Here is a 6,204-nt window from a genome sequence, read left to right as displayed (position 1 = left end):
CAAATTAAAACCGACATAAATCAGGTAAAAAAATTAATAGGATTTTGTTTGGTCCATTTTACCACCTACATGAATCATTTGTTTGGAAATGTATTATTTCTGTGATATCTTTCATAGGGATATAGAGAGAAACGCAATTTCGTTTTCTTTGTATGTATGTGCATATGAAGAAGATGACAATAAACCTGACTTATGAAGGTTAAATCACTTCCTATTTACTTAGGGACATTCCTCGGTCACTTCCTGTTCATTAACCCAAACTCAACAGCAAATGACCTGTATATGCCTCCAAATCAATGGTGAAATGAACCAGAAATGCCCTAAACTGACCGAAAATCACCACCAAATGCCTTGAAATGCTCCAAAATGGACTCAGTGGCTGCCATGGACAGCACTAGACGTCCAATTTATTTTGACCGAGTGGAGGTGAATGAACATGGACCACCTCGTGTTTATTTTAGCGTATTTAAAGCCCACCTCTGGCCACTTCCTATTTATTTTGGGATTATTTTCAGGTTACCACCTGTCAATTTTGGAGCATTTATGGATCACTTCCTGTTCAGTAACCCAAGATCAACAGGAAATGACCCGTAAATAGAGGTGGGAATCTTAACGATTCAATTACGATTCAGAGGCTACGATTCGATTATAAATTGATTATTCATGTACACCCCCTCAGCCCCAACCCCTCAGCTATTAGATGCTTTTAATGTTTCGTACATTAGTTACAAAAATTGTACAAAAATCCTCTCAGGCTTAAATAAAGTACGATTTCAATATCAAGTTAACAGTTAAAAAAAAGTCAATAAAATACTTAAGTCCCTATTCTGTTTCAGCAGCAGTGTTGTTTTCGTGAAATGAAAATATTTCGTGAACAGACAATTTTTTCATGATGATGACGAGACGATAACAAGCTAAAAAGGTGTCTTGGGAGACTAAAACATAACGACACAAATGCATGTTTTCGTCTGACGAGACAAGAACGAGACGAAAATGCGTTTTTGTCAAATATTCACAATGTGTGTCTGGTTGTGTCATTCATGTGACGTGCTGCACCCCCCCAATTCACCCGCTAGTGTCCTCTCCAGTCTTCCCATTGCCTGTTTTGAGATACACATGCTAAGATTTGTCTTCTTTTCTTGGCAAGAAGAGAGAATATGCAATGTTGCCGAGTGATCATCACACACTAAATGTAACTCATAGCATTAGCATAGCATTCACCTTTGCATTAGTATTAGGCTATTGCTAATGGTGAGCGTCCTCAAAGTCTGTGCTGAGTAATCATCACACACTAAATGTAAGTCATAGCGTTAGCATAGCATTCACGTTCGTGTTAGCATCAGGCTATTGCTAACGGCAAGCATCCTCTTAAACTCTGTACGGAGTGATCATCATACACTAAATGTAACTTGTTGCGTTAGCATAGCAGTCACATTAGCATTAGGTATTGCCAACAGCGAGCGTCCTCTTAAACTCTCTGTGCTTAGTGATCATCACACACTAAATGTAACGCGTACCGTAAGCATAGCATTCACGTTCGCATCAGACTATTGCTAACAGGGAGCGTCCTCTTAAAGTATCAGACAACTTTTTTTAGGGCTGTCAAATGATTAAAATTTTTAATCGAGTTAATTACAGCTTAAAAATTAATTAATCGTAATTGCAATTCAAACCTTCAATAAAATATGCCAAATTTTTCTGTAAATTATTGTTGGAATGGAAAGATAAGACACAAGACGGATATATACATTCAACATACAGTACATAAGTACTGTATTTAGGCCTGTCGCGATAACAAATTTTAGTGGGCGATAAATTATCTCATAAATTATTGCGATATGCGATATTATTGCACCCCCCCCAAAAAAAAAAATTTTTTTTGAGCGTTTATTTTTATTTATTGTCATCATCATCGGTATCATTGACAGTTGCAAGATGTGATATGAGCAACCCGAAAAAAACGAAGAAAAGACAAGGGCTGACGAGAGAAGCATATGCTTATCAAGTCCCGTCCCCTTTTAACCAATTTACAGTAACACAGTGAGAATACAGTATATATTAATAGATCAAGTACACCCATTTAAACGCAATAAATGTTTACTTTTAAAAATACCTTTTAAGAAATCACAACTAAAAACAATAGACCATGCCTCTTTCAAGTAAAAGACAACAATATTAATACCGCACAGAAACACATATTAAATGTCTTTTTTCAAGAAAAAATAAAATTGCACTTAATAACTGAAGCATTTAGGCATATAGGTATAAAGTTGCAGTCACAGTAATTGCACTTCAACAACAACAGAGAAAAATAGACTAATTAAGTAGCAGGAACAAAAATTTGGCTCCCAAAGGTATCAAATATCATTTAACAAAGGTAAAACGGTCTCATTTCTTCAGCAATGTAGCGGACTTCACTTTCTGTCAGGGAACGCTATTTTGCGCGGTGTCGTCTGTATTTCTCACATCAAGCGAATACCTCTAATTGTCAATTAACATGACGAGGAGGCTCCGCTTGTTGCGATGCAGTTTTCTTACTAAGCAGTGAAAACTGGAGAGGATAATAGTGTTTCAAATGTAGATTTATTCTGTTGGCCATCTTTGTTGAAACAACCTCCAAAAACATTTTGCAGACTGGTTCGTCCTCTTCCTCATTCCGCTCGCTCATTGCTGTGCGCCGACCGTGCACTCGGCCCTGCCTCCATCCATTAAATGACGGTCACTCAAACTCAAATGTATAAAACGAACATACCCAGAAGTCAATAAAGGAAGCACAAGGAAGCTGAACTTTAAACAGCGCTGTCAAGCACGTCTGCCACACATCTGGCGCAAGCGCGTGCGTCGCGCGCGCACGCACGTGACAAACGCGCGCACGTGCACGCGAGGCGATAAATCGCAGCACGAAAATTACCGTCTTTATTTTTATATACCGTGCGATAAATGGAATTATTGCATATTGCGACAGGCTTAACTGTATTTGTTTATTATAACAATAAATGAACAAGATGGCATTAACATTAACATTCTGTTAAAGCGATCCACAGATAGAAAGACTTGTAGTTCTTAAAAGATAAATGTTAGTACACGTTATAGAAATTTTATATTAAAACCCCTCTTAATGTTTAATACAATTTGTAAAATTTTCAATCAAAAAATAAACTAGTAGCCCGCCATTGTTGATGTCAATAATTACACAATGCTCATTGGTGCTGAAGCCCATAAAATCAGTCGCACCCAAGCGCCAGCAGAGGGCGACAAAACTCCAAAAAACACAAGTAACAACAAGTGGACATTGCACTGTGCTGTCATTTTAATCTGTTTGAGCGGGGCATGTGCGTTAATTGCGTCAAATATTTTACCGTGAGGAATTTAAAAAAATAATTACCGCCCGTTAACGCGATAATTTTGACAGCCCTACTTACATGCAGTTCCTGGTGTCCTGGTTGGAATAATTAATTTTTTTTAAGTGGGTGTATTTACTGTATTTGAGGTCACGCAGGGGAATCTCCACCTTGTGAAAAAAGGTCAGAATGGTCTTGAATGCCTTAATATGTTAGTCTGTGACCTTTTTGTGCTTTCTCAGGAGTTGGCGGGGGTCCACTCGGGAGGATTGGTGCGCGAAGTGACCAGCGCACGCCAAAGCAAAGTGGTAAAGGTGTCTGTCTGTCGGGCCCTATGGGGGGTCGGTACCGTTTACACGCGCTGAGGTGCTGTTGATGGTGTGCACTCGTATGTCGATGGTAAGTCCACAAGTACAAACGCGAGTGCTTTGTTTCTATGTTGAAGTAGATTTAAGCAGTTGATAAAATAATATCAATGATAATAACATTGGAATATAAAAAAATGACCAAAAAAAAAAAAAAAAAAAGACAGGAAAAATTCTTGATTTATTTTAAATAGATATTTAATTAGAAAACAAAATTAAATTCTTTTAATTTAATAAATGGCTTAAGTACATAGCAAAAAGGAAAAAATGAAAACAGTATTTTTTTTATTTTTAATGTTGTTTTCAAATACAAAGAAAACACAAAAAAGAAAAAAATGGCTAATTATTCTCTTTTCTACTATACTCATATATTTATATGATACTATATTTCTACTATAAACATATTTATTATACTGTATTTTTTAATCTAATAAAAAAGTGAAATCCAGTTAATATTGTCTGATTTCTGTAGTCCAAATCCTTTGTAATCCATCAAAATGAGATATTTATGAATATCTTTTGCTTTGGAATACAATCATACACTTACATACTTTCTATAATATTCATTGTCCAACTGTATTGTGCTCTTTTTCTTTTTTCCTTTAATATTTTTTAAATAAAAAGAGCAAAAAGCGAGCTAAGCGCTTGCCTAGGGCGCCATCTAGTAGCAGGGGTGCCAAATCGTCTTTTCGGAAAAGAAAATACGATGAAAAGATACACTTCTAGAACATTTTCTAACATATCAAGTACTTTTAAATAGCCTACATCATAGACTTCTTAATGTATTGACGGAACATTGGGCTGATAAATAGGGGGCCTGCATTATTGGTGAGGTCGTCAAAGCTGACCGAGTGGAATCACAAAGAGCTTTTTTTTTTGTCTCGATCCATGGTTAAAAGCAAAAAAAAAAAACAAAAAAAAAACATGTAGTTAGGGTTTATTTTACATAAATATGTCGAAGTACAATGCTAGTCTGTCAGTGAATGTAGCTAGTGGCCGCCTTATGTAAACAGAGCTTTTCCAGTGAAAATTCTTGTGAATAAATTCTTAAATCTCCGAATTCTTTATAGAGACGGACATAAAACGGTCTCGATTCTTGGTTAAAAGCAAAAAAAGCTGTGTAGGTAGCATTTATTTTAGGTAGATATGTTGAAGTTCAATGCTAGTCTGTTAGTGAATGTAGCTAGCGGCCGCCTGATGTAAACAGAGCTTTTCCAGTGAAAATTGTGAATAAATGCTTAAATCCCCAAATCCTTCATAGATATGGACGTAAAAACAGTCTCAGTTCTTGGTTAAATGCAAAAAAAAAAAAAAGTGCAGTTCGCATTTATCTTACGTAAATATTGCGAACTATGATGCCAATGCAGTAGCGGCTAATTTCTCTCATTGATTTTTTTTCACAACGTTTCAAAATGCACGCATGGTCGAAAAATATAATACTTACCTTGAATCCTTGAACAAATCACTCCTGAGACAACTCTTCCTGTTTGTATGCGGTACAGCTTTCGTACTTTTTGAACAGAAATCCGGCGTTAGATCGCTGCGTGCATGTGTTTGTGAATAGCTCATTTGATGTGGTTGCCCTCCTACTTGAATTCGAGGCGCATTGAATGACCGACCAGAGGCGTCAATACATTATGAAGTCTATGTCAGAGTGTATAGGGTTAACATAGTCTAGAAACAACATTATCTCATTCTCTCTCACTTCAGAAAAGACGATTGCCGTGCTTTGTAATAAAATGGAAACCAGGGCAATTCACTGGCGTTAAAATCAGGGAGGGGGCCAGTGCCCCTGTGGCCCCCCCCCTTAAAGCCGCCACTGAATAAATCGCTTACTGAGTACAATAACATTTATCGTGCTCTGCTTTTTTTTTTTTAAGGCTGACTACTTTTGCCACTTGCGTTTGATGCGGGTTGCAGCTGTGCGCGTGCTTGTCGGCGTCTGCGCAAATAAGGTCCGGAGCGAGCGCGGGAAAGGGGGGCGGTAAATACAGGTCGGGAAGTGTCGAAGCGTAAAATTTCTCCGCCCGGCCGTCCACCCGAGTGCTCTTCTCCTCTTCTCTCTCTCCTCTGTTGGCGGGCCAGACGCGGCAATTTGTGCGATTTCACAGCTCAGCGCTTCCCTAAAACTCTTGACCGCCGTACGCCGGGATGCCAGAATCTGGAAATTCAACACGGAACAGCAGTTGAGAGGCCAAAAAACTATCTCTGAAAATCTAAATAATAGTCAGCGTCGTGCTTTTTACAGCCATATATTAGAGGATCTTTTGTGATGTCATTGGCTAGGTTTACACGGGACACTTCTATTTAGATTGGATGGGAATAAAAATGCTTGAAGTACACTAGGGGTGTGCAATATATTGAAAAGGTGCTATATCGCGATACTTTGTAGTAGAGCAGGGCGGTAAAGCGGAAATTTACTGTCACCGAAATTCATCCCGATGACCGACGTAATTTTGACCATGTCGGTAAATTTGGTAATTTAATAAAACAAGAAA

At 37.9% G+C, this 6,204-nt stretch overlaps 1 long non-coding RNA gene across 2 annotated transcripts in view; it reads left to right on the top strand.

Annotated features, from left to right (window-relative positions):
• The window catches only part of LOC130914247 (uncharacterized), a 34,629-nt gene that overhangs the window by 550 nt on the left and 27,875 nt on the right, over window positions 1–6,204 (top strand). For both annotated transcript variants that reach the window (XR_009062861.1, XR_009062860.1), the window contains exon 2: window positions 3,584–3,740. This is a non-coding gene — a long non-coding RNA (uncharacterized LOC130914247). The remainder of the gene's footprint in view (window positions 1–3,583; window positions 3,741–6,204) is intronic.

The sequence above is a fragment of the Corythoichthys intestinalis genome, chromosome 4, assembly GCF_030265065.1.
Source record: "Corythoichthys intestinalis isolate RoL2023-P3 chromosome 4, ASM3026506v1, whole genome shotgun sequence".
NCBI classification, from domain to species: domain Eukaryota; kingdom Metazoa; phylum Chordata; class Actinopteri; order Syngnathiformes; family Syngnathidae; genus Corythoichthys; species Corythoichthys intestinalis.
This window is presented reverse-complemented; position numbering and strand designations above follow the sequence as displayed.